Source organism: Nymphaea colorata, chromosome 14 (assembly GCF_008831285.2).
Source record: "Nymphaea colorata isolate Beijing-Zhang1983 chromosome 14, ASM883128v2, whole genome shotgun sequence".
Lineage (NCBI taxonomy): Eukaryota > Viridiplantae > Streptophyta > Magnoliopsida > Nymphaeales > Nymphaeaceae > Nymphaea > Nymphaea colorata.
The window spans coordinates 10,953,464-10,965,423 of record NC_045151.1 but is presented as its reverse complement, the minus strand read 5'-3'; the positions used below and the strand labels follow the sequence as shown (position 1 = coordinate 10,965,423).

Below are 11,960 nucleotides of genomic sequence, written 5' to 3'. Positions count from 1 at the left end.
ACTAAATGGGGAATAAGGTTGAGATCCCTCATTTTCCGCATGTTTGTCTTGTTTACCAATTACCAGCACGAAATATTTCGAGTCTCGAAAGAAAGAAAAAAAATGGTTGGAGACCAAGCCGCGACCAAAAAAAGAAACAGAAACCTAAATTTTTTTATAAGGAGCGATCTAGTAAATGGTATTATATTATTTTGCTCACCAATATGGAGTATCGATCTATTAGTAGCTCAGCTTGTATAATTCTATTTTTAAAAAATCTTATTTAAGGAACAAGAGAAATTGAATATAACATATATTTAGGAGCAAATTAAATGCCATCGCGGGTGGATCCGAGACGAACGAAGAAATGGCATTTTCGAGACAAAACTAGGTTATACAGAAATTCAGACTCCCCTTTTATGAATCCAAGTGATCTTTCTCAGATATTTTATCATGGTTACTTGGGCTTATACTTTTTTTATTTTATAATCTAGCACATTGTACTTAATTTTTTCAATTTCGTGGTACAAACACGACATCTAAATGTTAGTTCTTATCAAGAAGTGTCTGGCTCCCGCTCTCTTAATGCCAACCATGAAGACTAGTAGTTGAAGAAACCATAGCAATTCCAATTTGCAAAAGAAACTTATTATGGCCTCACAAGTAATTTCAAAAACCATCACACAAGGTGCATTCCATCGCAAAAAATGAAAGTCAAGCAACTGCCGTCGCTAATATACCTTTTTTGCGATGGTTTTTAACGACACAAAATTGAGAAGAAAAAAATGCGGTCACGTACAGTAGCTGGCTAATTTTAATTCTTATATTTTTGTGATGAACTATTATAAATTCAATTTATGTTCTTCCTCGTATGTTCTTGTTTTGTTGTTAGTTGCAATGGCAGTTCAGTCAATTTAAGTCTCTTGGCAGCCTTGCATGTTTACCTCTCTCCAAGAGGAAGAAGGGATAGAATTCAACTTGAGATTTGCAAGTTATCATATCCAAAAGCAGAGCCGTGCCAGGAGGACCGGCAGAGACTTTGGCCTCCCCTCAAAATTTTAAAAACAAAACTTTTACATGTAATTTTTTTTTTTTTAAAATCATTTATTCTATGTAAAAGTTTTGAAAAATTAGATTTCTACCTAATTAAAATTTCAAAATTACAATTTGGTCCTTCTTATAAAAAATTCCTGTCTTCGCCTCTGATCATATCCCATTGTTCTTGTTATGGCTAGATTTTTAACATGACTAACATTTTGTTAACACTGTCTGCACGCTATAATTTCTCAAGTGGTTTTCATGGTTTTTCTTGTCATCTTCTGAAGCAATTTTGTTCTAAGGTTGGGGCTCCATATTCAAGTATATACTAGAGTGGCTTCTAAGGTTACACCAATGGATTTTATTCTTCTTAAATGTTAAAAATAGTCCCGTTCAACTTCTCAGTTTCGGCTAATTTGGATGCATAAATTATATTTGTCATTTTTTTTTATCTTTTGGCAAATTTCAATTGAACAAGTTTAATTTCAAAAAACAAATATTGCAAGTGATTTTCCAAGTTTTTTTACAAAATTCTAGTTAGTCTGTTTTTAGTGATTTTTAAATGAATTTCTAAATGCATTTTAACTATCCAAACCTTTTTTACTAATTTTATAAAGTTTGGAGGTAACATAATAAAAATATAATAACCTTTAGATTTTCAAGTAAAATTATCACTGAGGCCCTGTTTATACAAAAAAAAAAAGTGGGCATTCTTCTGAAAACAAAAAAAAAAAAAGTGACGAGGGATCAAGAAGAAAATCGAGAAACAGAACTCTGAAGTTTTCAAATCTTAACTTTCTGAATTAGAATAAAACTAGATCGCCAACCCCTTAAGCAATTCCTTGATAAATAAATGTCATATGACAAAAGTTGTAAAAATTAAAATAGTATTTTATGAACACAATGAGAAGATTTTGTGAAATCCTCTTTCGAAGGTGCTTTCTATATTACCACTTTAACATGGGGAGACGCGTTCCCCCATTTTACCAAAGGGATATTTAGGTAATTTCATAGGATAAATTTTATCCCCAAATTCCATTTTTACCCTCGTAAGGGAGAGTCGTCCATTCGATTATGAGGGTCATTTTGGTAATTTCTTCCCATACCACATTGGTCCCTTGCACATGCTCATACAGGGATTTAGTTTCACTCAAAACTAAAAGTAGTAGGATTCCTTTTGGAAAAAAAGGCTCCAATGTTAGAAATTCAAAGAACATACAAGTCACGGCGACACCCAAGAGGCTAATTCTGGCAAAATTTCCATCCTGTGGGCTAGGTTGAAAAATCTTGTTTACGAGAAGCTCTGGACAGTAGCTTTCACCACCGTTTCGGTTTTCACTTATCTGGGGTGGTGCTTCAAATTTTTCATAAAAAGGAACTGAAATATAGTTTCAAAATTTTAATAGGAACCTAAATATAAATTTTCAAAATTTATGTATATGATAAATGACTTTTTAAAATTTACATGTAAATTAAAAAAAAATTAAGCTGAGGAGGGGGCAGTGTCGCCCTTGCTGGCCTCCTCACTCCACCATGAAATGATCCTCGAACTTCTGCCCACATGGTTACCTCCTTTTAAGTGGCAGAGCTAAAAAAATTTTAGGTACACTGGAAGCTTACATTTCAAACTAAGGGGCACTCATATGTAAAAAAAAATTAAAAATAAGGATGTTTTCATATGTAAATAAGGTAAAATTTGTGAGTTGGTGTGGACTATAATGTAAGTCAGCCACTGCCTTTCTCTCTCCTCTCTCTTCCTCCCTCCCTCCTCTGGAGGACAATTCAAGAATAATTAATTGCAACTTGTCATAATTTCGTTGATCTAATCTGGTAATTAACTAAACTAAATCATCATTAGCTAAGTAATTAAGGTGATATTAATCTTGGTTAAGAGGTGACCAATCGTGATTAAATTCCTAATTTCGTCATTAACAAATTTGACTAATCTAACCCTGGTCTCTACCAAATATTACCAAAATCCCTTGACCTAATTACCAAATCGGCCTTGCCGTTCTCTACAACTAATCATATGCATTCCTTACACTTAATTGGAGTTTTACTGAGCGAACGAACGCAGAATCGTGCGTAGTCTAAAAAGTTTAAACCACTCGACAGAGCCGTCACACCAGCCTATAGAAATTGCATTATTTATACATATGAACTTTATTAATTTTCACTTCTTTTATATTTGGCTGCCCCTTAAATTTTGAAATTTAAAGTAACGGCGTCCCTTATTAACCAGAAAGTTGGGACTTCGCCACTAGCTAGGACTCATCCTTGTTAGGAATGCCTAGGCTTGGGCAATGCCTATACCACTAGGAACATCGGTGACACGAAATGGGGAGCTCAAAACTGCCACAAAGGTGTGCTAGGTGACATGACTACTTGCCCCACTAGAAACCATTTTTGTTATTTTCCTTAGTAATTGTTTTTGTCTTCTCCTTCTCCCTTGGAGGGTTTTAATAGAGATCGTGGCTGGTTCTCCAACCACTAGTAGAGATGTACAACGAAGCGACCCAGCCCAGCCCAAGCTCAACTTGAACTCACTCGTAAAGCTCGGCTTGAACTCGACTCGTTTATTAAATGAGTTGAGTTCGAGTTAAAGCTCGAGTTATAAACGAGTTGCATTTGAGTTACACGAGCTGGAATCGTTTAAACTTGACTCAAGTCTTCTTTTTTTTCAATTTCTCATGTTATGTCTTGAGTTTCTTCTTTATTTTTCATTTCTCTCTCTCTTTCTCCCTTTTCCCTTCTTCTTCTTCCTCCCACCTCTTTCTCTTCGTGCTGCAACCGCAAGTCACAAACCAGGTAATAGTTTTTTTGTTTGAAGGCTAGGTTGTATGAATCAGTGTATAATTGATTTTTTTTATGTAAGTAATGAAATTTTGGTTGGTACTCTTCTTAGCAATTTATGTTTTATAGAAGAACTGTGAAATAATAGTACATCTATTTTTTTTGTTTTTCACTGACTGAAGAAGACAAAGATCATTATTCATTGACGAGCTTAAACGAGTCGAGCTCCAGCTCATACTCAGGTAACCGAGTCGAGCTCACCTCCTAAAGCTCAGCTTGAGCTCAAACAATATGTGAGTCGAGCCAAGTTCAAGCCGGCTCATCTCGTGCTCAACTCGCTCGTTGAACATTCCTAACCATTAGAAGCCCTTCGGAACAACAAAGACATAAAGCCTATAGGATGTCCAGTAAGGAACCAAAAGCTAAATGAAAAAAATTAGGGAAGATACTCAAATAAGTCCACCAGCAAACCTCTCACCCTAAAAACAAGAGTGTCACTAGATGCAAAGATCTCATGCAAGCAGTTCCTTTTCTTTTCTTTTTAAAATTTTTTATTAATTTACTTTTTTTTTTTTCACTTTTGATTTTGGTAAATACTTGAACTGAAACAGTGGCTCTCCACAGAGAGAGGCCAACAAACTATAAAACAAAATTAATATGAATATGTAATTGTGCTGACTTGCAATAGACAAACAAGGGCCTAATGAAAGCCTTGGTTTATTATTCCAAAGCACACTTTTCCAGGGACGTGACAAGTGCGACACCTAAGTTAAAAAATGTATCATAAAAGCAAGCTTCTCCTCTTCCAATGTACGTTGACCCTATAAAATCGATCATTTTTTTTTTCAACGCAGAATAAGTTGATCATTCGTCCATGCGGCGAGAAGTTCCATACTAGCATGTGCATATGTAGCTGTGGGCGATATGATAAAAACGACTCCTTTCTCAAAAACAAAAACCTACGAAAATAAAGAGAGATATATAAACCATTTGAATCTCACACTCACAAGTTAGCTTTGAGCTTTGATTCGTCCATTTTAGTTTGCCATTAGTTCCAGTAGGGCTTAAGTTGTGATCCGAGTAAGGTTGGTCAATTGCGATTATGAGATTTAGTCATTCCAGTAGAGGGAGAAAAGTAGGACTAAACAACGCCCAACGGTAGATGTGATAATGACGGGAAAAACATGACAAGCCAGTGGAGAAGAGAAGCGTTAGGGGTTTAAAAAAAGGGGAATCCTCAGAAAACTACACGACGCCGTCTGTGGGAATCGAACCCACGACCACGTGGTTAAAAGCCACGCGCTCTACCGGCTGAGCTAAGACGGCTTTGTTGTATCTGTTTGGATACCCAATTTAATATAATTCTTGAAGTATTCTAAGCAGAGATTTCAATGGTGACGATGACTCGACATAGCCCTTTTTTAATATCTCATGGAGTGGTAGGGAGGATTTTCTCTTCCGAATTGCGAATCAACAAATTTCAATTGAAGAACAAAGGGATAACAATGGTAATCAATAAAAATTAATCTAATCTCTCTCTAACGTTTTTTTTATCTTGATTCTAAAAAAACTAACCCTGATGACTTAACATGAGGTATTTATACCTCCACTCTAAACAAAGAGAAAATGGATCCAAAATATGAGTTTTGGATCTGAAATATGAACAAGGGTCTACATGTCTAAATGAAATCTCAAAATGACTAACTAGTCTTGGAAATGGCTGAATCTCCACCATCCTTGCCCCTTCGATGCATGCACAGACTTCATCATGTATAGTTCCTTTGGTGTTGAGCTTCAACCCGTGCATGTATCCTCGTTGGAGTTCTTGATCGATGCTCTCATTGGGGACAGATCCTTGAATGCATCATGCGAGTCTAGATCTATTGAGTTGCGCCTTGTGTCATTCTCTTCTATAACTGAAAAGGATTCTATTTCGACGAATTTGATGGCTCATGATACACCGCAAGATCATAAATATTAAAGATAGGGGATATGCTCCAATCACTCGGTAAATCAATCAAGTATGCATTGCTACTAAACTTTTGGATAACTCTAAAAGGACCATACATGCGGGAACTTAACTTAATTTGTGATATGTTTTAACACGAAAACGCTCTAGACTAAGTAGACCATGATCAGATACTCAATCTCAAAACGCCGGACACGATGTGATTGGTTGACTCAAGCCTTGTAAATATTGTAGCTTTCCTCTACAGTTCTCCTCACATGGGCATGAATTTCCTACATATACTCAAGAACTGATGGTAGGTGGTGGCAGATTCCCCTGAGGGGTGGGAGCAAGATCAATAATATGCGCACTAGATCTACCATAAACAATATAGAAAGGAGTCATACCAGTGGACCTATTAACAAAATTATTTTAAGCAAACTCCATCCGTTTGGGATGGTAGACGCTATGAAGCATACCAAAAACACCAAAAATGCTAAAAAAAAAGAAGATGTTCCTATCTGAAGTGATAGACTAGAAAAGACCATTGAAACATACTATACCTCTAAAATAATATGATGCAACGAGAGAATGAAAAGTACCATTTTAGAAAAGCGATCAACTACTATAAGAATGAAAACAAACCCCATAACAATCTTGGGTAAACCTTAGACACATTCTCCTATGGGTGATCGAGAACGAGAAGTGGGGTATATAATCCAATAGTTTTGCTTTTACCCCTTAGAGGTTTGGCACACTCGACAACTTTTGACAAAATGAGATACGTCACAACATATTTTTTGCTAAAAAATATCATTCATACACTAAATCAAATGTTTTATCATAACCAAAATGACCAAATATATCATTGGAATGTAACTCAGATATAAGAAAAAGTCAAAGAGAAGAATCAAGAATGCACAATCAGTTTCAATATTAGAGACAACATCATACATAGAAAATTGATGATCATTTTAAGATGGCATTGAAAAGCTATTTTCCCAAACAGTTTTGAAATTTAAACTAGTAGGATATAAGTCTTTGCAAACTTCAAACCCTACAACCTAGAAGGTAATGACATTCAAAACCTGTGTGGTTATGACACTCAAAACATAAACCTTACAACTAAGGGTGTCAACTTTCTTGTTCAAAGCTCCTGCCTAATGCTTAATGGAAAAAGAATATTCTCATAGCATGACTGACACTAACCTTCTTTTGAATATTTAAAAATCAAAATTCCTCATGATCAACATAAAAAAACAAACTCTTTATAAATCAAGTAATGTCTTTAATATTGAGAAGCCTAAACAACAACATAAAATTCAAAGGTCGTAAGTAGAGTAATTGCGCTTAGCCGCCAATAGCTTCTCACTAAAGAAAACAATACGCTAACAGTTTTGGCTCAAAATTCTCCATGTGCCTACATTTGAGGCATCACACTCAACTTCAAAAACTTGAGAAAAATAATGAAGTGCCAAAATTCGGTCTTGCATCATTTTTTTCTTGATGGTATTAATTGTCTGATTTGCTTCAAAAGTCCAATGAAACTTAATACCCTTGAGATACTCTATTATGGGTGCCATAATTGTACTAAAGTTTCTAATAAAGCAATAATAGAAAGTAGTCAGCCCGTGAAAACTTCGTGCTTACCCTACAACTTTTGGGATTGTTTGGACCTTTGAAGGATCAACCTTTACACCATCAATAGAAACCACAAAACCCTTAAAAAAAAAAAAGACTGGGGGACAATAAAGTGTATTTTTTTTGGCATTCACAAAAAGCTTTTCTTTTCGAAGGACCTTTAAAACTTGTTTCAATTGTGTCAAATGGGCTGCCTCTATAGGACTATAAACAAGAATGCCATCTAAATACTGAGCTATGAACTTCTCAAAAAATGGTCACAAAATTTGTGTCATAACATGCATGAATGTGCTAGGTGCATTGGATAACTTGAAAGACATCACTAACCACTCATAAAGCCCACGTGGAGGTTTAAAAGTAGTTTTTCATTCATCTCATTCCTTAATATGAATATGATGGTAGCCATTCTTTAAGTCAATCTTGACAAGGACATGGAACTGACTAATTGGTCTAATATGTCATCTACCTTAGGGACGAGAAAACAATACTTGATTGTGATTTTATTTATGTCCCTACTATCAACACACATGCACTTTGATATTTCATTTTTAGGGCAAGTAGGGTGGGCACTCACAAGGACCGACACTTTACCTAATGAACTATTTACACAATAATTTTTCTACATGACATTGTATCTCTGCATTGTCTGTTAGGTTCAAACGATAGGTAGGAAAGCTGATAAGACTAATCCCTAGGATGAAATCTATGACATATTGCACTAACCACAAGGAAGGGAGGCCATTTAGGAGATCCTCAGGCATGATGCCACAAATTCCTGAAAAAAGGGCTGAACCCTTGTGGGTATGCCGGTAGAAACAATCAAGGTGTATTTGGCTGTCAGGGCTAGGCAATAAACCCTACTGCTTTGACTGGTTTTTCTGCTTATACTTGTTTGACTCAATAGGTCTGGTGGAATGCTCATTAAGACACTTCAACTTGTCCTCCATATTCAGTGCATATGAGATAGCCTGATCTAGATGCACTACATGAACATAAACAAATTTATCAAAAATAAGAGGGCGAAGTCCAATAGTGTACTTAGTGATCTGCTGCTCTAGCATCTCATGGATCTAAACTTGAAGGGAGGGCAATGAAACTCCTCTGCGCAGTGCTAGACCCCTGACTTAGATGGATGTATTGGTGGTAGTCCCATTGCATGTGATTAGAAGGAACAAACTTGACATTCATCAACTGCTTCATCTCCTTCCAAAGATGAATCTTTTGTTGTCCCCGCCGCTTGCATGCCTTGTGCAACTTTGTCTATCATATCTACATTAAACATCGAAGATGCGTAGCTGCAATCACCACCTTCTTCCTCTCTATAACTTCGTGTAGCTTAAAGCATCTCTCTATAGTGTGCACCCAACTGTAGTAGAGCTCTACATCCAGTCTACCTATAAACTGGAGAAGGTCAATTTTGAGTCCATAAGTATTGACTCGCTCTGCTGTCCTTTCGTGTCTCTGCAATGCTCTGCTTGGTGGGTGAGTGTGAAAAAAATCATTATCAACCGACTCTGATAGGGTAACCTCTTGTTCGTCTCGTAGGGCATGCCGTTGCAGTGCCTACGGCCATGTAGCTGACTAATAGTCTCTATATGTGTTATGTGTGGAGGGCTCGTCGGGTCCGGTTAGGCATGGAATAGGTATTTGGATCATCATTTGGATAAAAGAAGCGTTTGAATCAGACTTGGATCCAAGTCCATGATATGATTCGACTTTGAGGGAGGAGGGTAAACCAGTTCTAGTCTAAGGGCTCGAACCTAGATCTGAATTTTCCAAAACAGGGATCCAAATCGGTGCTTGGGTCCCAAGCCAGATTCTAGACCCAGAATCTAGGTCCAAACCCATCGAGCAGGTCGTGCACGATGGTGGCCTGTCTGTCTCCTCTGCTTTCACTAGCACACAGGGAAGGTACTGCTCCAGTGGGTTGCGGTTGGTGGCCCGTGCAGACAAGCGGAAATCGCCCCTTGGTTTGGGTTCTTGTCTTTCTCAACGACTCATCGGCGCATAGGGATGGCTGACCTTCAGCGTCGCCCACCGGCGGCCGGCTTGCAGTACTAGTGCAGTGGCCTGGCAGTCTGTAGGTGAGCGCCCACGGCTATGATTTCCACAGAATTGGTCAGGGACTCAGGGGTCCTCACCCCTGATTAGGGATGTCAATATATTCGATTTCTGACCAATTCGATCCGAAAAAAACGGATATGGATAAAAATTTAATATCCGATTAAGAAATCGGATCGGATTTGGATTTAATAAATGACATCCGATCGGATTCGGATATACATGAATATCGGATCGGATTCGGATACGGATTCGGATCGGATTCAGTTTTAGACAAATATCCTCTATCTAATGCTTGAAAAATAGTAAAATTCGGTTCAAAATTCGGATTCAGATTCGGATATAAATATAAAAATCGGATTCGAATCGGATTCGGATTGTAAAATCGGATTTCGGATTCGGATTTGGATATAACTTTGCTTTGTCCGAATTCGAATTCGAATCCGAATATATGAATATCCGAAAAAACAGATATGGTTAAAGATGTATCCGATCCGTTGACATCCCTACCCCTGATTTTATTTGGCCGCGGGGCACTTGCCAAATATTTGAGAAGCATTATATATATAAATATGTTGGGATCAACCAATATGAAATGGAAATTTCGTTGGAATGTGTGGGCAATTTGTCTACATGTGTCTCCGCCCCCAATCTGATTATAGATATAGACTTGAATTTCATAACTGAATCCAATACTGGACCTCATACTAGAACCTATAACCAGAACTACTGTGATCCCTATATTAAAGATATATGCCAAAACAAGACTATTTATTTGAAAATAAATCGTGCTGATCAATGGCTTCGACTGCACTCCAAAATCCTTTTTCTATTGGGCAAGCTTCTTCATCAAGAATCCAAACAAGAGCCAATTTGTGGACAATTGTTTACACCGACGATTTTACCATAAAATTTGCTTTATGTACACATAGGTACTTCATTCATTTTGAAAATTTAAAGTAACTGTGCTTCTTACCTAGAAATTTTTCCAACTCCAACACTGAGAGAAACAGGAATTTTCAGTACGGGCGTCAAGATCTAGGAAGACTCAATGTTTGGGGAAGTGAGGCTTTCGGAAGAAACTCTGTCGAAAGTTCAGATTTTTAATACTATTATTTCTGCTAGAACAAATGGTTTCAGTGGAAGCTTTGGATTAATAGTTATATCGAAGGTCAATCAAGCTATGATTTTAAGTTTCGCTATCTAAGAATGAGAATGAGGAACTTGGTGGTTGTTGCTAGTATTTCGCCTGGAGATGTCATCGCTCTGCTAGCTGCCAACTTGTATATATGTGTTGGTACTTTCTTTGCTTTTCTATTTCATTCCTTCGCAATATTTATTATATTCCCTTCATTCTTTCTAATAAATGGAAGGGGCATCACCCCAACTCGCTCCAAACAAAAAACAGTACGTTGGTTTGGGCCATGAAATAGTTATTTAAATAAGAGTTGTAACATTTTTTTGGTTTGTTTTGAACTTTGTTACTCAAGTTATATTTTGGTTTCAATTTTTTTTTTTAAAACTTCTATTGAGTTGAAAAAAATGGAGAAAACTTGGGTTCTGACAGTAGCAGGCCAAAGATAACCAGGGGCTAAAGGGCGGCAATGGAGAGGTCTATTTCTATAGGCCATAGTGTGTAAAGAGTGCTAGTGATAAGAAGGAGACATGTTGTAGAGCGCAAGAGGTGGCAATGGGCTGGAGAGGAAGGCGACAAGGGTGCATCACATAAATATGCTGGTTAGGCTGCCAAAGAGGAAACATCACTCCATTGAGGATTATTGGAATAGAGGCGGAGCCAGAAATTTTTCATGAGAGGGGCCGAATTGAAGTTTCTATCATTTTTCAAAATTTTTATATAGGACAAGTAAAATTTTTTAAAATTTACATGTAAATTTTTTTAATTTTTTTTTTTGAGGTGGGGCTAGGGCCGATGTGGGCCCCACCTTGGCTCTGCCCCTGATTGGAACGAATGATCGTCCTCCATCAAGGATGCACCAATAGGCCAAAATTTGGGGTGAGACCTTGGCAACAACAAGGTGGCCTAGATGCTACAACATTATAGACCTGGTGAGTAGGGCTGCACACAAGTCAAGTCGAGCTCGAATTGGGCTAACTGGAGCTCGAGCAACACATTTTTCCTGGGCTCGAGTTTGAGTCGACCTTTATTGGGTGAGATCGAGATCAAGTCAATATTCTGTGTCAACCTTGAGCTAGACCCATTTCAGCTTGATGTCACTTGTGTTGTAAAAGGCTGGGGGCATTGCTGAGGCACCGCTGATAGAGTCCTTTGTGCATGCGAAGCTTTGTCCTAGATCCGGTTGTTCATTGCCACAGATAAGACAAGTTATCTAGTAGAATCTTCACCAGGCTGCTGCCACAAAGCAATATAATTCATATTGGATTTTTTTTTTCTATTTCCATCATTTAGATATATTGTTGCATGGTCTGCCACCAAAATATGAGGCCTTTAGAACTTCCATAACTACTCGAGCTGAGTCTA

At 37.5% G+C, this 11,960-nt stretch overlaps 1 non-coding gene across 1 annotated transcript; it reads right to left on the bottom strand.

Annotated features, from left to right (window-relative positions):
• Positions 1 to 5,063: 5,063 nt before the first annotated feature.
• On the bottom strand, positions 5,064 to 5,136 carry TRNAK-UUU (transfer RNA lysine (anticodon UUU)). The gene has a single exon. It is a non-coding gene; the product is annotated as a tRNA-Lys (tRNA).
• Between the last annotated feature and the right edge of the window lie 6,824 nt (positions 5,137 to 11,960).